The sequence below is a fragment of the Rhinatrema bivittatum genome, chromosome 1, assembly GCF_901001135.1.
Source record: "Rhinatrema bivittatum chromosome 1, aRhiBiv1.1, whole genome shotgun sequence".
NCBI lineage: Eukaryota > Metazoa > Chordata > Amphibia > Gymnophiona > Rhinatrematidae > Rhinatrema > Rhinatrema bivittatum.
In genome coordinates this window covers 135,985,479-136,009,211 of record NC_042615.1, presented here as the reverse complement: position 1 = coordinate 136,009,211, position 23,733 = coordinate 135,985,479, and the positions used below count along the sequence as shown (strand labels likewise).

General features: G+C 41.6%; 1 protein-coding gene across 4 annotated transcripts in view; it reads left to right on the top strand.

Moving 5' to 3' along the window:
• Positions 1–465: 465 nt before the first annotated feature.
• KIAA1211 (KIAA1211 ortholog) overlaps positions 466–23,733 on the top strand; it is a 323,042-nt gene continuing 299,774 nt past the window's right edge. For all 4 annotated transcript variants that reach the window (XM_029587324.1, XM_029587319.1, XM_029587303.1 and 1 more), the window contains exon 1: positions 466–732. The gene's annotated coding sequence lies outside the window, so the exon portion shown is untranslated. The remainder of the gene's footprint in view (positions 733–23,733) is intronic.

The window sequence follows — 23,733 nt, the reverse complement described above, 5'->3', positions numbered from 1 at the left end:
GCCATTTACTGTATTACATGCTTAACCCTGTAGAGTGCAAAAGATGAGTTAAAAACGCATGATAAGCAGAATTTCTAAGTGGTGCCCTCAGGCACTCCTGCTTCTTTACACTATCTACTGAATTGATGGTAAAAGTCATATTCATACTAATACCAGCGGAGGCATTTCCTGACTAACCGTATATTTTTTCCTGAAAGACTACTATCCAAAGCTTTTAAAAATAACCTACTGGCCACATATTTTAAAAGGCAAGGAAGCACTCCTATACTGAACTGATTTCCCCTAAAAACGTTATAATCCCAGAAATGGCTGGTATATTACATCCAGAGATGCTAGCTCTCCCGTTTCCCACATGGCTGAAAGTGGCAGTAGTTGTTGCAGCTGGCGGATCACGAACCAGTGATGCCGTGTCGCCTTTGGGGGGCATAAACAGATGCGGTGCTGCTCATGCGTGGCTGGCATGCCATGCGATGCAAGAGCTGCTCTCTGTGTAGATTTGGTGGAGGTGGCTGGAGCATGTGATCGCCGGAGTGACTGGTCTCAGATTGCTGTGCTGTGGCACCAGCAGCAGCAGCCTTGGGGAGAGCAATGGAGGCTGCCTGACAGGCTGTGCTGCTGCTGCTGCCGCCGCCGCCAAGGCATCGTCCACCCGTGCAGCACAGGGAAGCTGCTACAGCTCCGTCAATGCTCAGCACAGCGCTTTCTCTCAGCTGAATGAATCGCTGCTAAAAGGTAGGCGAGCTTTCTGCTTCCTTTTGAGCCTCAGTCACCCCGTGCAAGCTCAGGATCTCGGCGGTTGGGTGTCCCCCCAGGCCCCTGCTTAGCTCTCTAGTCTCTGCTCCTTTGCAGCCTTCCTGACCTGCTCGTTTTCGGGCTCTACGTCTCGAGTCTCCTCTCCAGCCATCCCTGTCTATCGCTGCATCTGCTCGACTCGGGGGATTTTGTTGTGGTTGTTTCTCTTGTCTTAGCGATGATTGCGCTTTTCTTTTATAAAGGAGAAACCTGTGCTTTTTTTTTTTTTAATTTTTGTCTGGGATTTTGGTGTTGATGATTGCTGTGATCGGTGAATGACAGCTGAGCTGAGGTTCACCCCCTGATGGAAATAAAGGCTCAGGTCGGGACTGAGAGAGAGAGAGGGAGCCTGGGCACCTCTTGGCAGCGGAAGCCGCTTTGCTCGATTGATTCCACCGCAGGAAAAAGCTTTCAGTGGTGACAGCCGAGGCGCTGCTTCTCGGGATTCTGGCGAATTGGGTTTTTGACTGGGCTCCTTTTGAAGGACATCAGCTTCCTGTTTTCGCCCCTTTCTTATCGTCACTTTATTTTCAGGTGTTAATCATTTTGTCTTGTCTGCAAAAAAAATAAATAAATGCGGAGGGGAATATGACTTTCTGGCACACTTTCAGCCATCATCAGCTTTGTGTCCTGTTCTGTTTAGCAGCCATTGAGCTGTCATAATTGTTACCTACACAACTATATTAAATAAAATGAGTCGTGAAAGTATTCTGGATGTTTCAGAAAGCATTGGGTTTAGTCCCTTTAGTTATCGTATACCTGTGCAGGTGTCTGGGCTGTAGTATGAAGGGTTAGGGTACTGCATTGCTGGATATAAATATGTATATGTGTGTTTCTCACTTTCTTCATCTGAATAATTATTGATTTCTCAAATTCCTGACAAAACGAAGAAACAAACGCATTCAAACTGCTGCTCTACTAGTAAGGTTTAAAAAAAAAAAAAAAAAGACCATCCTTTTCCATCCAAAGCTATTGCTAGAGGCTGCAATATGATTTTGGTCGATATTAAAAGGGACATTGGAAATGGAGAAAGTTCTTTTTCGGTCTAATTTTGTAGATACATTTCTTGGTGTAATATAACATTATACAAAGTAAACAGAACTAAAGAAAAACAGTTGTATAAGGGGTTAAAGAAAACCTAGAAGGCTCCTCCATGCTGCTTGAAAATTTAATGTTTGACAATAATGGCAGAGAAACTGATCCCCTAGCAGGCTGTGGGGGATGGTGGGAGCAGAAAGGGTAAGTTCTATTTATGGCTCCCGGCCTACAATAAATATTCTTTAGCTGATTGTCAATTCATTAAGTTGTCATTCAGAGCAAAATCTAACCTCTGCAAGGATATGGCGTCTAGGAGTTGTGAAACAATGCAGAAACTAGTTCCTTCTTTTCTTAGATTGATATTAGTGTTTTGGCTATTACAAAACCAAAAATTCTGAACTATTTATTTCATGAAAGAAACAAAAACATTAATGCCACATTACTATTTCATGTAGAATTGCCACTTCAATTTAATTTTTCAGACAACAAAAATTGTATATAAAAAATGTATTCTAAAAAATGCTCGAATGATTATAGAATATAACGAAATATACGTACTTTTAAACATAGAAATATAAATTCTATACAAATATGATTTCATGTGTTTGTCATACATTTTGTAAATTCAGTTAGTTATATAAAGAAATATCCATTCTTAAACTTTTTATCCATTTTATAACTAAATCATTAATTTAATGAGCTGGTAAGGAGATGGAAAGAACAGCCATAAAAGGTTGAACAACAGTTAAATCTCATAATGTGATTGTTCTGCAGTGTTAGAAGATAATATGAAAGACTTTGGAAAATATGTGATGATAATTGCACTTGCACAAATGATTCATAAAATGTCTGCATCTTGGCGTTGCCAGCCATGGTGTGGGTCACTGTGCTGCAGGGAAGGACATTTTTTATCTTTATGTACAATATTCAAAGGCTCTACTCAAGAGCATGCAAGGGAACGCTGGAAGGTTATAGCTAATTAGGTTGGAAAAAGATAAGAAGTGCACTGAGTCCAACCTTCTGGTAATTCAAGAGAAGGTCAGGAAAACAAACACTGCATCTGTAAACAATTCTGCAGCAATTAAAAAAAATTCCCACAAATAATTAATAGTGGACATCTAATTAAAATTATTAGTGGCATATAGATGCACTGGAGAAGGTACAGAGAAGGGCGACCAAAATGATAAAGGGCATGGAACATCTCCCCTATGAGAAAAGGCTAAAGAGGTTAGGGCTGTTCAGCTTGGAGAAGAGGGGGGGATACGATGGAGATCTATAAAATCATTAGAGGTCTAGAAGGGGCTAAAATAATGATGTGGTTAAGGCAGTTGTCCAAACCTTTCTTTAAACCATGATAAGGTAAGTTCCTGGAGGAGAAGTCTATAAACTGCTATAGGTCAAGTTAACTTAGGGAATAGCAACTGCTTATTACTGGTATTAGTAACATGGGGTCTATTTAATGTTTAGGTTCTTGCCAGGTACTTGTGTCCTGGATTGGCCACTGTGGGGGAAACACTGCAGAATAAGCACAAAAATGTCGGATTTGTTTAACTGTTCCACCTTTTATGGCTGTTCTTTCCACTTCCTTTCCAGCTCGTTAAATTAATCATTTAGTTCTAAAATGGATAGAACATATAAATAAAAAAAAGTTTAAGAACAGATGTTTCTTTATTTAACTAAATAAACAACATACGAAATCACATATTTCTATAGAATTTATATTTCTATATTTAAAAGTATGTATATTTCATTATATTATCATTCAAGCATTTTTTAGAATATATTTGTATATACAATTGATTGTTTACTCTTTCAGATAATTCAATAGGAAACACACCATGAAGTTAGCAAGTAGCACATTTAAAACAAATCGGAGAAAATTATTTTTCACTCAACATAAAATTAAGCTCTGGAATTCATTGTCAGATGATGTGGTTAAGGCAGTTGTTCAAACTTTTTTTTAAACAAGATAAGCTAAATTCCTGGAGGAGAAGTCCATAAACTGCTATAAGTCAAGTTGACTTAGGGAATAACCACTGCTTATTACTGGCATTTGTAGCACGGGATCTATTTAATGTTTAGGTACTTGCCAGGTACTTGTATCCTAGATTGGCCACTGTTGGAAACAGGATGCTGGACTTGATGGACTCTTGGTCTGACACAGTATGGCAACTTCTTATGTTCTTATATTCTTGGTTACTATTATGGAAGGAGTCTATTGCAATGAGAGGAAATCATAGATAGTAGTATTCATTTTATTGGAAACAGTCAACAGAAAAAGAGCAAAAGAGATAGGGAGAAGGAGACTGAGGGTTGGACAGGACAAAGAAAGGTGAACTTGAAAAGGGCAAAACTTGAATACAGCAAGTAAAGATGAGTGAATCTAAGCAGAAAGTGTGGGGCTGTGAGGGCAATAGTATGGGGCAGATTTTCAAAGGGTTACACGTGTAACCCCAAAAACCTGCATGTCCTGGGGCTTGAAAAAAGGGGTGGGGCCAGAGGCCTCCAAAGGCCTGCTAGGCCGGGGAATCGCGCACCAGCACTCGGTCAGCACTCACAACCTACGCCTACCCAGAGGCAGGCACAACTTAAATAATAAAGGTAGGGGGGGATTTAGGTAGGGCTGGGGGGCGGGTTAGATAGGTGAAAGGAGGGGAAGGTGCGGGGGTGAAAGCCATCGGGACTCCCCTAAGGCTCAGTCTCTGCAAGGTACACAAGTGTGCACCCTCTTGCGTGCGCCGACCCTGGATTTTATAATATGCACGCGACTGCGCGCACATGTTATATATTCGGGCGTAGATTTGTGCGCGCTGGGTTGCACGCACAAATCTACACCCGCGCGTAGGTAAGAAATTCTGGCCCTATGGGAGCAAAATGGGCGTTGATCGAAGAATAGGCAAACAGGTTTCATGCTGGGAAGAAAGGGTGCAGGCCAATGGCTAGTAAAACTGTAATTGGAGGTGTGGGAAATGGGGGGGGGGGGGGGGGTCATAACTATTAATTATCAGCAAAATGTTTTAACCTGAGTAAGCAGGTGGAGGGAGAGCCAATACCAAAACCACGAATAGGGAGTAACCTGGGCAAACAAGAGGCATTTCCTGCCACAGTTGCTGTTTTAAGGACCAATCAGTAACCTGTTCAATAAAAATACCTATCTCTGTTGCTTAAATAGGCACCAGTTCTTGGATTTGTTTACATTTTTCATGCAGATTTTATTACAGGATAGTAAATGATGGGTTCAGGTTGTAGACAGCACTATGCTGGTATTTTTTTGTTTGGTGATTTGCCTTCTGAAAAAATTAGACCAGGAGCCTTATTTTATTTTTTACACAATGGCTATGAACTGATGAAGAATTGAGAAAACCAGTGAGAAAAAGGATAATTGGGTGAACAATGAGGAGGAGATAGGGACATAAAGTAATCCCTGAAGATGTCAGTATTTATTTATTTATTTATTTATTTATTTAGACATTTTGTATACCGTCGTTCCATATGAAGATCACAATATTTACAAAAATAACATTCATAATTGTAAAATGAAAATTAACATAAATTGAATGAAATGAAATAATCCAATACAAATTACATAACATAAATATAGATGATACAGAAAGTAATATAACAACTAATATCTTGTGCTCAGAACATTGTAAGTCATGCTTCGTTATGCTTGTCCTCCATGCTTCCAGACCAACAATTTCTCATCATTTTTGCTAGTGACATTCCTCTCCTCTCTCATGCTTTGAATTAAAATCTTTCTTTACTCTTGAGGTTGTAGTTTTCTTACACTCTCTTGATTTTTAGGTAAGATTATATGCATTTTTAAACAGCCATGTTTTTAGCTGACTTTTAAATCTTTCTAGCTGGTATCAAGCGTTATCTCAGATGGCGAATTCCAAAGCTTTGGACCAGCTATAGAATGCACACAATCTCTTATTTGGGATAAATGTGGGGCAATCAGTAGACCTTTATTTTGAGATCTTAGTTCTGATTGAGATGTGTATCGTTGTATTGTCACCCGAATCAGATCAGTATCGCTTGAATGAATCAGTTTGAATATTAACGTTAATATCTTGTAATAGATTTGTGATTGCACTGGTAGCCAGTGTTGTGATATCAGTGAGAATGTTATGTGATCAAATTTCTTAGTTCCTAATAAAAGACTAGCTGAGGCATTTTGTACTAATTGTAAAGGTTTTAAGAGACATGCGGGAAGACCAAATAGTAGGGAGTTAAAGAAATCTAAGTTTGAGAAAATAGGAGTTTGCAGTAAGAAAAGAGAGTGAATTAAAGAAGGGGAAAAGCCACACACACACACACACACAGTACCATAAGCCTTCACTCACAACCACCCAGGGTTTTTTCTCTATTTTAACAGACCCTCTCTTCCTCCCCCCCACCAATGTACACAGTCTGATTAATGCAGCAGTGGTCCCGAGATCAAGAGCCATATATCAGGATTCATTCCAAAACCCTGGATCATAGGCTTCAAATTTGATCCTTATTGATGACCCCGACGTCCTTCTGAAACTGCCTCCTCGACCCACCCCCATGGGCTATGAATGCTGCCTTTGCAGCATCTCCAGCTTCTGCCAACCTGGGGTACAGAAGACCTAATCTGGGAATCAAACCGGGGACCCTCCCCATGGCAGTGCTCACTGCACTGTCACTGAGTCAGCCCTATAGATTATACGGTAACTGTATGCAGAACAAAATGTGTATTTATGTCGCATTCATTTTGAAGTAACATTTTTTTGTGTGGAAAACTGTGATTAGACTATGTGCTTTTCAGCAGTTGCTATTTATTTATAATGTATACTTTGCAAAATGTATATAAAGAATATCAGCTTATGTAAATTAGCAGATGACCTTTATACAACTGCTTCTATCACTGTGCTCTCGCTCTGTCTCTCAGTCAGAAAGCTTCAGTAGTGACCTATAATTAAGCAGCATGACATAACAGAAATGCACTTTCACAGGGAACTAGGACACACCTTTGCTAGTCATGAGCCCGAGGTTAAATTCAAGTGCCTTTACACATGTTTATAAATGTGCCGCTCTGGAGAATCTGATCACACTGATGCAATAACTGAAATGGAAAGAAACAGGTTTCAAAGCAGCAGCTCTGGCCACGTTTATTGGGAATAATTCACTTGTCTATTAAAATGAGCAAAGTCATTCTCACCCCCAGTGTCTCTTCTGGCTTTCATTGCTGGGGGGGGACCCGATAGTGTGCAAAGTTTTAGAAAGTTCCTCCCACACTCAAGACTTTAGGTACATTGGAGCATTGCTGTGCTGATGCCCATCAGAGCGCCATGCAGCCAGCACGCTGATATGTAAAGCAAGAACGCCCAAAGAAGGCATTTGCCAATGAGATTTTTAAGAACAGGAGTGTGATGGTTATAAGAGGTCCCCACATTTCTCTAAGAAAAAAAAGGGACACTATTTTGAATTAATTATATTAGAAAAGAAATCTAGGCTTGAGATTAAAAGAGGGTGTAACAGAGTCCAGAAAGAGAAAAGTGATATTTTGAAGTAGTTCTGCTGATTCCCAGTTCCTTGTACGTGCTCATATATTATCACCGTGCTATTCACTAATTATATACAGCATTGCTATATTCTGAGATGCAGTTTTCCCACGGTGTCATAAGAACCAGGCGTTACTCCCACACCCAGCCAGATCTAGGCAATGGTTGTTGCATACTTACCTGCTTCCATATTTTAGGTATTTAGCCCTGAGCCTGATAGTCTCACCTGTTTTTTGCTTTAATATCAGGGATGCCAACTGACTATTTTTTTAGGCCAAGTTGGTCCAGTCCTGATTTCACCCCATTGCATGCAGGGACTTGTAATTCTGATCTTCCTAAGAAAAGCAGGACTATAGGTTCATGTATGCAGTAGGATGACACCAGGACTAGATCAACTTGTCTTGAAAAAAATTGGAATTAACGAGTAACCCTATATTAGAGGGCTGCTTCAGACCTTTCTGGCATGCTTCTTTCTTTCACAGGGAAGTTTGACACATGAGAAAAGGAAGTCGGTCAATCATAATCTATTGAACTGTCTTGCAGGGATGTGTGCATAGGGGCAATCACTTTGATTAACCTTTATATTAAGTTTATTGATAAATTTGAGCCAACTTCAAATGATATGCTGAGAGCTGGTTCAAATATGTACTGTTGACTGTTTTCACTGGTGTGTCCTCAGAACTTTGTTCAGGAGCCAGTAAGTTATTTGTAAGAATAATTTTCTATGTGCTTTGTTCCTGACTAATATCCAAATGTAATTGCTTTGAAGTGGCTTAAAGGTGAAATATGAATCAAATAAATAATTAACAGCCAAAGCAAATTATTTTCAAAAGCAACTGGGGTTGTATCCTATTGGTCTGTGGAATTTCTTATGCTATAGGCTGGCCCAATTATGTTAGAAAGTGCTAGTCCAGAAATTACTTGTGTCTCTGTTTAGATACAGTATATGTTTTAGTTCCATTGTTTGCATATTTTTATTTGTTTATGCCAAACAGTGCAAAAACCACCAGTTTTTCTCCCTCTGCAATTTTTCAAGGACCAAACCTTTCAGTGTAACACCAGTAGCTGGTAAGCCTAATGAGCATCTCTGAAATTCAGAGGTTGCAAACAGTTTAATCGTGGAACAGATAATATGAAACCACAGCACCGACTGTCACCCACTTTTGCTAGAACCTTAGCACTGGGCTGCACTGTCTCCTCTATAGTTGTGCTCTTTGAGTCTGCAGATTGCATATCACTTTTTATTTTCTTGTCAAGAGCCTGAAATCTGGAAGGGACAGATGCTCTTAGAACACTGGTGTGCAAGTTTAAAAATTGAGAAAAACAATACTGGCATAAGTAATAGAAACTGCAAAGGAAAATACAACAGACAGGAAACAATTTCAATTGTTATAACTTCATCACTGCAGCAAGGGAATTTCTCTTGAGAGTAAAATAAAGGCAGATGCTGTATAAAGCCACAAGTGAGTGAGATGTGGAATTTCAAAACATCAGAGGCTAAATTAAGCCATTTAACTGTTAACACTAGTGTAAGTACACATTACATTCTTTTCTAAATACCCTGGTCAGCTTTTCTCGTTTCTTGTGTGCTAAAAATGTACAGGCATTTTATTAAGGAAAAGATTTGGTGCAGTTGATCAAGACCCACTACTTCTGCATTGTTTTGTTTGCTTTACTCACTAGCAGGCCCCCTTATACAGTAAGGGGTAATAATAGCGCGTGGAAAATGTGCGTCCAACCCCCCCGAAACTAATAGCGCCCGCAACATGCAAATGTATGTTGATGAGCCTATTAGTTAGTCACACACGATACAGAAAGTAAAAATGTGCAGCCAAGCCGCACATTTTACTCTCAGAAATTAACTCCTGCCCAAAGGCCCCAAAAATTAAAAAAAATCTGCCCGCAGGTTGGAAAACTGAGGCTCAATTTTGCCAGCATCCGTTTTCAGATCCTGTGGCTGTCAGCAGGTTTGACAACTGCCGCCGCTTCTGCCAATAAGGAGGAGCAAGGGACGCGCTAGTGTCCTTAGCGCCTCCTTTTTACCGTGGGCCCTCATTTGCATACAGAATCGCGCGCCCAGGAGAGTGGGCGCTCGCCTCGGAGCGCCGGCTCTCCTGCGCATTTTACTGAATCGGCCCGTATGTTGGAATAATTTAAAACAAATAGCATAATAAAATCAGAATGTAAGAAATTAGCTGTTGCATTCTTACACAATGATATCCTATGTACCACACAACCACCTTTGCACCCTACCATCCTGCAGTGGCCTGCGCTGTTCTCTCCCTTGTATCTGGTGCCTGTGCATACTTTGCCACACACTTGGACTCATAAGCCCCACTGACAGCTTCCTTCCCATGTATCAGGGCAAACTGTAGCACTGTGAGCAGCGGGATAAGAAATACTTGCATGATATTCGACCAGATAAGGAGCAGCACAGTAATATTTTATTTATGATGGTCCAGCGCGTGTACCATTAGAACTTACTTTTAAATATTATTGAATATAAGTGAAATTGAGCAGCATATCCAAAATAGATACATGTAAGAAATTGTAAAATACAACTGCAATAGTAAGGAACTAAGTAGAAATCATACACAATTATTTATAATTTGAAAGCACTGAACATGCTATATGTGTGTAATGTCAAAAAATGCATGAAATACAATAAACAGAATTTACCAAATAATGAATAGTTAAGGGCCTCACTGGCACAGAAGGATGTAGGACAAGAAGACAATAATGATAAACAAAGACTTATGAGGAAAGGAACAGAGGACTACCTAGTGCTATCTAATAAAGAGGAAAATTGCCCTGCACATTCATTGCTTGTAAGCAAATAGAGCTCTGCCCTCTCCCTTCCTGTACTCTCCTCCAGCTCCGCCCCTCCCTCTGTATTGTCCAATCCACTTACTATCACACATGCTCTGTCCTGCTTCTCCGGCTGTACTCTCTACTTCTGCCCCTCTCTCTCTCTGGATTGTCCAATCCCCTCTCGACTGCCACACTGCACGCCTGAGCTCAGCTCTACTACCACACCTCTCAATGATGCGCTTCCTTCACTTCATAGCACTTCGCCATCCTTGGACTGACTTTACTACTAGTGGCCAATTAAAGAGGAAGGAGACAAAAAGAAATCAAGAGCAACGATGCAGTCCATTATCTTGGAGAGGCAAATGCACCAATACTCAACCTTGTTAATTGTATCACTGACCAGGGGGCCACTATAGCAGAGGCAACTTAAGGATGGTTGCAATCACTGAGTCTTGTTGTTAAGTTACATTTGAATTTTGGTATAATCACTTCAGAGGAGATAGAATAGGGAACATGGGGGCAATATTAGCTCTCTTTATTAAGGACAAAATTATAGCTACTGAAATACAAAGAAAGGCGGGAGAAACTGAATTACCGTGGGTTGCCAGGCATAAGCCTAAGGCTTTTGTATATATGGGAGTAATATGCAGAGAAAAGAGGTAGATTCTGACATTTTGAGATATAGTGTAAGGATGGCAAGCCCAGGAGAGATGCTGCTTATAAGTGACTTCAATCTATCAATTGTGCAATGAAGCTTAGTACAGCTTAAACTAAGTGAAGAAGTCCTGGGTGCCCTGCAAGGGCCAATCATCAGGCAGCAAGATAAACATCCTAATCAAGGGAAGGCAGTACTAACAAATGGAAACAGTGTCATTGACTTTGACAGAGAGAGTTTCGGACCTTGTGATCACCATACAGCCTGATTCAATATTAGACTCAGACAGTACCTGAACTGACGAATACTAAGACGTGGATCCTAGATTTCAGGGGGGCTAAATTGAAGCTGATGAGTGATAGTGTAGAGAAAGCCCTATCAGAAAGCCAGAATCTGATAAAATGTAGGCAGCAATAAAAATGGGGATAAGAGTGCAGGGGGCCATTCTGTTAGTTTATCATCCTCCCACAGCCTCAAATATGAAAGGTAAGGAGAAGATGCATTTATTGGATCCTCCTTATCTAGTGGTGGTGGAAGACTTCAATGGTCATGTCAAAGTTTCTTTCTGTGCTCCCACAGCAAATCTGCTAGCAGCCGCAGCAGCTCTGGGGCTTAAACGTTTTTTTCCCCCACTCATATGGTTGGATACACAATTGATCTCCTTTTAGCAGCAAACACAAATGAGTAGTAATATCTTCGCCAAGGCCCGGCGCGACTGGGTGTGCATACTGTGCATTTGCATGGGGCGGCACATCCAGGGGGCGGGGGGTGGCAGCAGCAGGAGAAGCCACCAACGGAGTTCAACCCGTCGGCGGCTAAAGGAGAAAAGCCACCAGCGGGATGAACTCTGCCGGCAGCCTCTCTCCTCCTTCAGCTGCCGGCGGCCTGTGACCTCTCTTATTCTTCGCTGCCGGCGGGTATCCCTGAATGGCCAAATCTCTGTTTTTGTCAGTTTTTATTTCTAATTGAGTCTGGGGCCAACGGAAGCAGTAGGCAGCTGCCTAGTGGGGCGGCGACAGCATGGCCGCTTCTCCTTTTTTGTCCGCGAGGTCAGGAAGAAGCGGCAGAAAGAGTGGCATGCACCCTCCCCCCCCCGGGCCGTCACAGGCAACGACAGCATCGGCTCTGCCCACGCAGCATTTGAGCGTAGGAGGAGAAGCAGCAACCCCCGAGGCCTCAATAAAGAGGAAGAGTCCCGACAGCAAAGGGGGTTGAAGGAGGAGGCTGCCGCTGTGCTTCTGACGGAGAGGGGAGCAGGAAGTGAGTGAGAGAGCGTGTGTGTGTGTGTGAATGTTTGTGTGCCTCTGAGAGCCTGTGCCACCCGCACACACATACATAATGCATCTGTGACTGAGAAGGAGCCTGTGTATGTGAGAGAGAGAATGTGTGAGAGAATGAATGTTGTGTGTGCGTGTGTGAGAGGGAAGATAAAATTTGAACGGCCCTACCTCCCCCAATCCACGATGAACTCAGGGAGACTGGAAATCAAAAGATCCCAGGTATGAAAAGCAGGAGATTTTTAATTCCTTATTAGTTTTAATTATTGGGTGCAATTTGATGTTTCTGCTCTTTCAAAATATTTAATTTTTTTTTTTGGGGGGGGGGGGGAATAGAACATTTTTTTTTTTTTTTTTTTTTGTAATATGTTTATTGAATTTTGAAATGACAACCATCAATCATTCGACAAATAATAACAACCGTTGTACAACTTGAAGAACAGTCCCCCCCCCCCCCCCCGTCCCCGCCCCCCTTATTGTCCTGGTGGTGGTCGTGGGACCTCCTTTCCTGGGAACGGTAACCGTCACTTCTAATGGACTCCTTCGGGCACAGGCTGATGAGGACCGAGGCTGCGCAGAGTCTAGCGGCTCAGAAGGCGTCCGCCTCCGGGCCTCTATCCTGGTCTGGTTGCCATGGATCCATGGTCACTCCTGTAACTGGGGCTAAGCGGGTTGTGAATGCACTCCAAATGCTAGAGGTGAGTACCGTTCTCCGGGGCTCCCGATAGGATAGTAGGGCATGTTCCATAGAACAAAGCCGTGTCATTAGTCTAAACCAATGTTCATAATTGGGGCCAGTGGTATTCAGCCAATTTGTCAAGATGACTTGTTTCCCCACCACTCCTGCCTTCAAAATAAATAGGAGGGCAGGGTCAGGTAAGGTAATGGGGAGTGAGGCCGGGATCCCAAACAACCAAAGGTTTGGATCCGGTGGTAACTTCACTCTCAAAAAAAAAGAGCATGCTCGAGCTACTTTGTTCCAAAATAGGGAGCTGGAAGCACAATCCCAAAAACAATGAAGGTATCCACCCTCTAGGTGGAGACACTTTGGGCAGGCTGGGGATGGCGCAATTTTCATTTTGTAAGCCCTTGTAGGGGGGATATAAGAGCGCCAGAGAAACTTATACTGCACCTCCCGTAACAAAACACTTTTAGAACATTTTTTTATTCATCAGATGTTTTGAAATATTTTATTGGTGTTTGGGAAATTTTGGATATTCTTATTCATTAACTGGTTTGAAATGTATTCTTTTTATAAATATGATTTTACTATTATGATTGTTTTATATTTCATGATTTATTATTTGATGTCTTATGAAGAATGGTAATGTTCCTGCTTTTCCATTGTTGCTCTGCATGTAGTGGCTGCCTTGTTGTGGGTTCCACTTCAGTTCTTCCCGGCACGTTTCTGTTTATTCTTTCTGATCTCTTCATTCTCTATTTGGTGAGGTTCTGTCTGTGTTCTGCATATGTGACGGGGATGGGGGGGGGGGGGGGCCTGTCAGTTTTTAAAAATGTTAAGGTAATTTTTAAAAAGGATGCCTGATTTAATAAAATGAGCATGTGCACCTGATTTTGTATCAGGCCGCGCATGTGCACACGGGTGCCCATTCGTGCGCGCAAGGAGGGGCTTTCTTTAAAAGCACGCAGCATTGTAATCGGCCCGTCCCCACTTCCCAACTAAGCCTGCTCCAATAAAGGAACGAACTGGGAAGTGAACTTCCTTAACCCCCTAACTAACCTTCCTCCCTTTTCCCCTGTCCTTCCTGACCCCTAAAACCCCCCCTAACCACCATCATTTTTTAAATGTTTAAACTTCCCTGCTTTTCTGAGCCAGAAGTAAGTTGCTGGCACGCGCTTCACCGGGACAGCGCCTAATGGCACGGTCCCGACCCGGCCCTTCCGAGAGATACACGTGTGACTGCGGGCCTTTGCAAATGCCCACGGTGAGCATGCAGCCCGGCCCCGCGCATATCTCCCGGGATTGTGTGCGCTGGCAACTTAAAATCGGGCCCCAGAGATTGCAGGAGGGAGCTAGGCTTTATTTGATGAGCCAAGACAGAGACTGAATGAATCGTGGGGGTGGGGGGCAGCAAAAAACCTAGCGCCGGTCCTGAGGCTATCCCTAATGAATATACATGAAATAGAAGTGCCTACAAATCTTTCATATATTTTTATTTATTTTATTTATTTAGTACTTTTTTTATACCGACATTCATGATACAGATCAGATCATATTGGTTTACAAGGAACAGTGGGTTATAACATTAACCTTAACATAGAAGAAGAGGCAAAAGTTATAATAAAACAAGGGCAATGGAACTCAGAAGATGAAGAAGCCAGAAGTAGAAAGGTAACTCTGTAACTATAACAAATCAATTACAATGTCTGAGATGGCGTGCACTGAATAGAAGGCCTTAGTATATATTCATTAGGGATATCCTGACAACCCAAGGGGTTTGTGGCCCTCGAGGACTGGACTTGCCCGCCCCTGCCTTAGGACAATATGGCTGTAATTTGCTCAGACTATTGCATGGTGAAGTTTCTCATTGATAGTGGGCTAAAGCTGTAGCAACGAGGTGCTGTGGTTTCATGTTATCTTTTTCCAGATTAAACTGCTTAAACCCTCTGCCCTTCAGATGTGCTCACATTGCAGTCTTTTAGTGCTCCAGTGACAGACTCTCTAGCTACTGGTATTACACAGAAAGGTTTGGTCCTTGAAGAGCTGCAAAGGGAAAGATCTGGTGGTTTATGCACTGTGTTTGGCATAAACAAGCAGAAATATGCAAGCAATAGAACTAAAGCATGCATCGAAAATCAGACACAGCAAGTACTTTCTCACTGATAGTGGACAGGCACTAGAACCCGTACATAAACCCATAGAGAGAGTTAATGGGAGAGGCAAAATTCATCCAAGGAAGCTTGCAATAATTAACACAGAGTGAGACATCCGAAAATGGCTTTTTAAGACAAGGTCCTAAATATTCAGTTTTCAAAAAGTATGGGTAATACCATCCCCCAAAAGATCAAAATTAATCATTGTGACCAAAAAGGTCAATATTAAGCTCATTTGTTTTTTCAGTAGCCACCCTGGACAAGGAACCGAAGTAGAACTTTTTTCCAACCATCGTAACCTTAGCTTCATGCACAATAACTTAATCAAACTACTCCGGTACCCCACAGATCAGGTGATTACTACTCCACTCACTCTCTTCAGATGTATTATGATGGATCCTCCTCCCCCATAACTGGCATGGTGACTAGCCATAAAGAATTTTGTATATGCAAATCCTCGTTTAAAAAAAAAGCAATTTCTTTCCAAGTAGGGAATTTTTGTTCCATTTGAGCACTTACAACGTTTTAAACTTCTCTCATTACATGAAATAATTCCTTAGGGGAATGTTTTAGTTCCCAGAATGTGGCCTGTAGCTTTTCTATAGATCTTACATGTGTAACCTAGTTTGTATGTACATCCCTGTTCCTCGGCTGCCTCCATTTCCTTTTCAGCTAACAGTACATTTGTTTCCATTACTTCCATGACTCAGAAAACCAGGGACAGGAATATTTCTTCCTAACCCATTTTTCCCTTCATAGGGGTTTACAATATCCAGTGCTTTAATAAGGGAATCATTCAGTTTGTTCACTGAATGGCTCTATATGTTCTTTCATAAAATCATCTGGGACGTTTATAGCACTGTTCACAACCCCATTATTGTCCTATCTCTAACTTATCCACGCTAGCTAAGTTGATTGAGTCAATAGTTACTACTCAGTTCCAAGTATATTTGAAGGATATTAAGTGTCTCGATCTGGTGTGTAGCCGCTTTTAGATCTCGGTTTAGTATCAAAACAGGTGTTGTACTCACTAATGAAATGCAGTTAATGATGGATCAGGGAGGGCCTGAGTTACTGGTCCTCGTTGACCTATCATTAACTACATTTCATTAGTGAGTACAACACCTGTTTTGGTATTAAACCTAGATCTAAAGCTAGATCGAAGTTGCCATGGCTCTGATCCTGTGATCAGCCAGAATGTGGAAGGGCATGTCAAAGATCATAGGATCAGAGCCATGGCCGCTTCGATGTCCCACCTGAGATCAGCCTACAATAGAAGAGATTTGCAAAGCTGTGTCGAAGTTCAGGTCACAGATTCACATCTTACTATTGCTTGGATAGAGACTCCCAAAGCAGCTGTGGGTTTGGCCAGTCTGTCCTGGGAAGTCTATTTGAGGTTCAGAATCCAATTGCCCTCTATTGCAGCCAAAAATACTTTTTCCCATTAGTAATGTGTTCTGGTTGTGTTTATTTTTTTTTTTTCATTAGCAGTAGCCAGTAGCTAGGGATTCTCCACATGTGAAAACTTAGCAGCCTGCTTATCCTCAAAGAAAGCAAAGTTGCTTACCTGTAGGTAACAGGTTTTCGGAGGACAGCAGGATATAAGTCCTCACAAAACTCACCTTCCTCACCTTGGAGTTTGGTTCTCTATGTTAAGAATTGAGGTGGTCTGGCGCGACATAAGTCATGCTGCACATACTCAATTGAGCATGCCAAAAGCTTCTAGAAGCTTGTGTATAATCTTCCCACTCCGGGCTCCATTGGATGAACTCACCCATATGTGAGGACTTACATTTCTGTCCTCGGAGAACACCTATTACAGGTAAGCAACTTTGCTTTCTTTGGGGAAAATGCAAAAACTAACATGGAAGCAATATCTACAATCTACACAGCACCAATAAATCATCAGTGAGAAAGCACCATCATGCAATTGAATCAGTGTACCCTTTAAAACATTGTATCATAAAATTGTAATCACAAGTGGCTCTTAGTGTGCATAGAAATAAAGGTTAAGAAATTAAAAAAAAAAAATAAATATATATATATATATATATATATATATGTTGATACCTTTTTCTTAGACTAACTACATTTCTGGACTAGGTTTTGAGAGCTAATACTCTATTCTTCAGGTCAGAATTCAAATGAGCAAAAGACAGTCTGGTCTTCCCTGTAGCATTTGATATTGTGTCTGTATGAATTGACTCTTATGTTTAATGTCTGACCTGTCTCACTCAATACTGTAGCATTCCTCTTCACATTTTCTACACTGAATAATATTCACTGCATTAGAGGATGATCATGATTAAGATCCCCTTATGTTGAATGTTTTTCCTATGTGGGTAATTATGGGATCCTGTGATATGTGTTGCATAGTTTGCAGTGTAGGTACATTGTAGGGGTATGTGCTATTTTCTTCTTTTTGAGTTCGTTAGAAGCTTGCTTTTTACTAATTTGTGCTTCAGATTAGATAATTGCCTGAAAGCCAATATAGGTGGAGCAGGGAATATTTCTTTCAGTGCTTCATCCTCCAGGTCTTTTATGATTTTTCTTAATTTTTAAAGCGCTGGGTTGTATGTAACTACAAGGGGCTACTCCTGGGGGAATTCTGCGCAAACAAATTTAAAATTCTGTGCACAAAAACTTAAAATTCTGCAAAATTCTGCATATTTTATATTGGTCAAAATACAATTTGCATGACAGTCTTTAAGTAATTAATGTTAAATTAATACAGAAAAAAGTTATTAGTTAAAGTTGCAGAATTTTAAACTTTTGAGCAGAATTTCCCTAGAAATTCACTGTAAGAGTGTGTCCCTTCCACTCGCTCTCCCAACTCCCCTGGCCACTTTGCCTTCTCAGGCCCCAACTCCTCCACCTGCCAGTATCTCTCCCCTCCACCTCTAGGCTCAACCCCTTCCACTCTATCGCCACACCCAGAGTTTGACCCCGTTCTCAGTACTGCCCCTCACGCATGCTCACTATCTCTCATGCACATCCACATAACCTCATACAGGCTCCTTCACTCTCTCGCGCATACACATCCCCTCATACAGGGCCCTTTCTCTTGCATACACACCCACACAAGCTCCCTTTCTCTCTCACACAGGCTACCTATGTCTCTCTCTCACTCACCCCTTCACACAGGCTCTGTCTCACACATACACAATCCCTTCACACAGGCTAGCACCCTCACATACACACAATCCCTTTTTCATGCACACCAGCTCCCAATCTCTTACATACATACACACTCCTTCACAATCTTCTCATATAGGCTCCCTCTCTCTGGCACCCACACTCAAGCACCCTCCCTGCTCTCTCTCTCTCACTCCCCTGCTCTCTCTCATCCCCTCCCCCTGTTTTTTCACACCCCCTCCCCCTCCTCCGTTTACACCTCCTGCCCCCTCTCACCCTCCCCTCCCCCTCTCACACACTCACCTCTCTACACACATTCACTCTCGCCGGGGCCTTCATCTTCACCACAAACAGTGCGCTCCGCTGTACGCCTGGGCCTTCATCTTCTATGCCATTTTCTGTGCAAATTCTGTGCTCAGCAATAGCACGGACTTCCTCCAGGACTAAAGGGGCACTCGCTCTGGTTTTTCTTTCTTTGCACTGCAGTAAATTTGTCCTGGGTATTTTAATTGAACAAGCATCCTTCTTGTAGATGATTTTGGGTTGTAACCCTTTTGTTTGAAGGATTCAGTCAGGACTTTGAGGTGCTCTTCTCTGTCTTTTAGATTGCAGCGTAGACTGTGATGCCATGTGGCTTGACTGTGTATAATTCTTAGCGTGAAGGCAATATTTGAAAAACGTTTAAAATGAGCAGAGTTTTATTCCTTCCAAATTAATGTTTTCACACTAAAGAAAGCTCTATGATGAAATAATTTTGATAGTATACTGTGCATTCTTTCTGTACAGGCTTTTCCTAACACTAAATACCTTTTTTATTTATTTTTTTAAATAATTGCTTAAATCCTTTACCTTCCAGCATTAAGGTAAATAGATCTTTAAAGATAATGAGTTACCGAAAACAAAGACTCATCTTTACATGCTGCTGTAGAATTTCACATCTAAAAAGACATCAGTTGTGCAAACATGCTTCACTACCCTGTATGAACCTTTCCCATGATTCAGCATAGCTTAGAATGTCATCGGCGGACAGATGAAAGCGAGGAAAAGCAGCCTAGCCCAGTTATTCCGTCCACCTCCAGAGAGGGGGCACCCGTGAGGACAAGAGGAGAGGAAGCGCAAACTTCAGCCATATCCCCAGGCACTTTGTGCCAGTTTCAGGAGTCTACAAAGCATTTGGTTTCAGCCTGCTCTCCAAAGGGTACAAACTGCACACCACCTGCTTTGTGAGAAGCTTTGTCTGTGAAGGTTGAAGCAGGGAGCCCAGAACACAGTGCATCACTCTTAATAAAACCCATCTCGCAAAATCTCCCATGTAGAAGATTGCTGTACTCATTTAGATGACTGAGTTAGTTTAATTAAACATCTCTCTGCTGCTAAACGTGTACAAGAGAGAGGTGGAGAGTCGTGATCTTTAATAAGTTAGCTCTTTGCAGACTTTTCCTTGGATCATTTTATCACTGGTTGGGTGTTCTTCTGTGAAGCTCGAGTTATCTTCCTGCTCACAACAACGTGCGGCAGTGAATGGGTTACTGCTCTGTGAGAAACCAAGAACAGGGGGTGTATTTTTGGAGGGTGAAGTGAGTTATGAGGACATCTGCCAAAACTAGTGTTGCTGATGTTAATGAGGTTTGGTTTTAAAACAAAAACATCAGCATACTCCTTTGTATACTTTGCAAGGCATAATAAGAAGGGTAGTGCCTGCCACTTCTTACAGAAACATTTTATTTTTGCTGCAAGTATGACGAGGCTGAAGGTTGGGAAAGGTATGGGAATAAAATAAAATGTTCCTTTTGGTCCATTAAAAAAAAATAAAACAGTCTGGTACAGCCCAAATCAGAGCTCTCTTAAAGTAACTGGCTGGGGTTCAAGCCAACAGTAGCAGAGCTCTGTTAGGGTTATTAGTCAGTGTTTGGCTGACCTGGCTGGTTTAGAATGAGAACAGGTGGCTAGCAAAGCCTTCAAATGGCAATATAATTCTCAGTATGCTACAGAATGCCATCTTTCCCAGCAGTAAAACCTCTTCCCCCTTTCTCTCTACAACCATTCTGGCAGCCCCCCCAGAGCTGCTTGTTTTCTAATGAAACAGGGGTCAGTCCAAGGCCTGACTCTAGTAGGGGTAGCAGCAGGTTGTGAAAGCACATGGACTTGGTACTAAACCAAGACCTGATCTGCTCCCAGGACCCATCTCCTATACGGAAGCCATGATAGCATGGAGGTCTGGGAGTGGAGGGTGCACTGGTTCAGTCCCCAGCATGCATTCACAGCCTGTCACTATTACCCTGGTTGGGCTTAGGATCAGCCCTGGCGTCACAGGAAAATGTCTTGAGGGGAGGAGCAAAGATCCCACTGGGGACAGTCTTTGAAGAGGAGAGATGGTCCACAGGGGAAAGGGGTCTGGAGAGAGTGAGATGGTCTGTGAAGGGAGGAGAATAGTGGAGATTGTGGATGAGAGAAGGTTCTGGGGGGTGGGGGGGGGGGGGGGGAAGATGGGGTAACCTGCATAGAGCAAAAGTTACTACCCTTAACAGAAACATGGGGGTAACCTGCATGGAGCGGCATTTACTACCCTTTAACAGAAACATGGGGGTATCCTGCGCTGAGCAGCGGTTACTACCATAAGAAACGTTTTGGGCAGAGTGGATGCACCATTTGGAATTTTTCTGCCATTACTACTATAATGGAAGAAAAAAGGTCCATGGAGAATGAAGAGGCCAGAAGATTCTGGAGGAGTATTTGGTTCTTGGGGGGCAGATTGTAGAGGAGAGAGAATGTCTATGTAAAAGGCTTGAGGAGGGGGCATGGCATTTTATTATTATCTTTTTGTTTTGTTAGCAACACTATGCTTTGTAGCATTCCCTGTTCCCTCTCGATACCGTCTCGGTAACCTGTCAACCCTGTTAAAGGGTTCTGTTTTTGGAATCAAAATGTGAGTCCTAATTTTCTGATGTAATTAATATTCATTTTCTCTCTTTATAATTCGGAATGCCTGGGTTTGTTTATATCAGTTTGCCAAAGGGTGGGCCACCGCAAGGCATTAAGGACATGCTGAGAGAGAGCAGGATGTGCCGCTGCCTGCTGCCAGCTTTTTCCTGCAACACAGTTAATTGCTTTAATTACATGCTTAATTTTTGCTTTTGCTAGTTTTTTTTTTTGTTTTTTTTTTAACTCATCTAGAACATGAGGTCATGGCATGAGGAGGGCCCCAAGGGGCTAGATTCAGGAGCAACATCAGAAAATACTTCAGAGATGAGTGGTAGATGCATAGAATGATCTCCCACCGAGGAGGCAATGGAGACAGAAACAGTAAGAGAATTCAAGAAAACTCAGGGGTAAACACAGTGGATCTCTAGTGTCTTAAGAAGTGAGAGAAAAGCCAGAAATCAACTGGGTCTATGGCATTGCATCAGTAATGAAATTGGCCTCATCTGCCATCATATTCCTGTCGCCAACTTGTGACATGAAAGAAATCACATTCTGTTTCTAAAAAAAAGAAATGGATGAAAAGTTTTCATTTCCCTTTCTTCTCTCTCCCCTCCATCCCCCTCAGTCTTGTACAGTCTTTTCTTTTCTTTTATTTGCATTTTATTTTTCTTTTATCTGCCCGAGTTCCATAGTCTGTTCCTGTTTCTAACATTTATCTTATTTGTTATGGAATTTTATGTGTTGTTCTTTTTACTCTATTTTTAGATCAGTTGATGTTTTAAGAATTTTCTTTACTTAATTTACATTGTATTTTATCAATGACTTTGTATTGGATTTGTATTGTAAACCGACATGAAGTCAACACGAATGTAGATATATAAAAGTGAATAAATAAAATAAATAAATAAATACTCACTACAGAAATAAGTTACGATGTTTTATTTTTTGTTTTATTTTTTTTTTTACAGTTAGCAGGAAGCACTTCTACCATAAAGGATTTGCAAGCCTGCCTTGCTTTAGTCACACCTGTCATGACAAAACTAAGAAATCGAGGTGCTGCTGTGCTGTGTGCCATCCAAGATCTGTCATTCAAAAATTTTGTTTGTGTTTTGTTAAAATTTCCTATTTCATTTCAGTGAAAGCACATCCCCAGTTGTGAAACAATTATATGAGGCTGAAAGAGGTTAAACTCAGGCGCAACATAAGGAAATATGTGGTCACAGTGGAGATGGGGGGATGCCAAATCAGTAATGGAATTCAGTAATGGAACTGCAGGTGATTGCAGTTTTCTTTTGCATTATGCCTATAATCATTTCAGTTGGCATATAGCAAAATTAAAACATAAGCCAGCATCAATTTTGCTCACTCACATTAAAATAATGCCTGAGAGATTCCCAGGATCAAAATGGCAAGAGAATCAAACTGCAAGCTACAATAAAAGCTTTGGCCAACACAATAAACTAGGGATGTGAATCGGGTGCCTGATCGTTCCCGCTTTCGGGTTCATCTGGCCGTGGGAAAATCTCGAAAATTCGGGGGAAAAAGTGTTTGTTTCTTTTTTAAACCAATATATAACGAATTAAGAAATATCATATGATATTTCAATTTGTGTTAAAAACGATTCACATCCCTACAATAAACCCTTAAGAGTCCAGCTGCATTCTCTACCACAAAGTGACATACCCATTTTGGGGACCTTCCGTACACAGCAAAGATCTGCATTAGAATAGTCCGGACTTTTCCCAATTTTGTGGTTTTCTTCTGTTGGGTTTTTTTTTATTGTAGACACAATTTGCTGGTTTAGAACATAAGAAGTTGCCATACTGGGCCAGACCAAAGGTCCATCAAGCCCAGCAACCTGTTTCCAACAATGGCCAATCTATGCTACAAGTACCTGGCAAGTACTTAAATGCTAAGTAGATCCCATGCTACTGATGCGAGTTATAGCAGTGGCTATTCCCTAAGTCAACTTGATTAATAGCAGGTAATGAACTTCTCCTCCAAGAACTTATCCAAACCTTTTTTAAACCTAGCTCCACTAACTGCATCCTTTGGCAACAAATTCCAGAGCTTAATTGTGCATTGAGTGAAAAAGAATTTTCTCTAATTATCTTTAAATGTGCTACTTGCTAACTTCATTAAGGGCCCCCTAGTCCTTCTATTATCCAAAAGAGTAAATAACCATTTCACATCTACCTGTTCTAGACTTCTCATGATTTTAAAGACCTCTATCATATCCCCCCCTCAGCCATCTCTTCACCAAGCTAACAGCCCTAACCTCTTTAGCCTTTCCTTATAGGGGAGCTGTTCCATCCCCATTATCATTTTGGTTGCCCTTCTCTGTACTTTCTCCAGTGCAGCTATATCTTTTTTGAGATGCGGTAAGCAGAATTGTACGTAGTACTCAAGGTGAGGTGTTGTCATGGAGCAATATAGAGACATTATGAAATTTTCCGTTTTATTCATCCTTCCCTTCCTAATAATTCCTAACACACACTGAGCCGACAATTTCAATGTATTGTCCACTATGATGCCTAGATCTTTTTCCTGGTAGGTAGCTCCTAATATGGAACCTAACATTGTGTAACTACAGCAAGGGTTATTTTTCCCTATATGCAGCACCTTGCACTTATCCACATTAAATTTCATCTGCCATTTGAATGCCCAATCTTCCAGTCTTGTAAGGTCCTCCTGTAATGTATCACAATCCGCTTGTGATTTAACTACTCTGAATAATTTT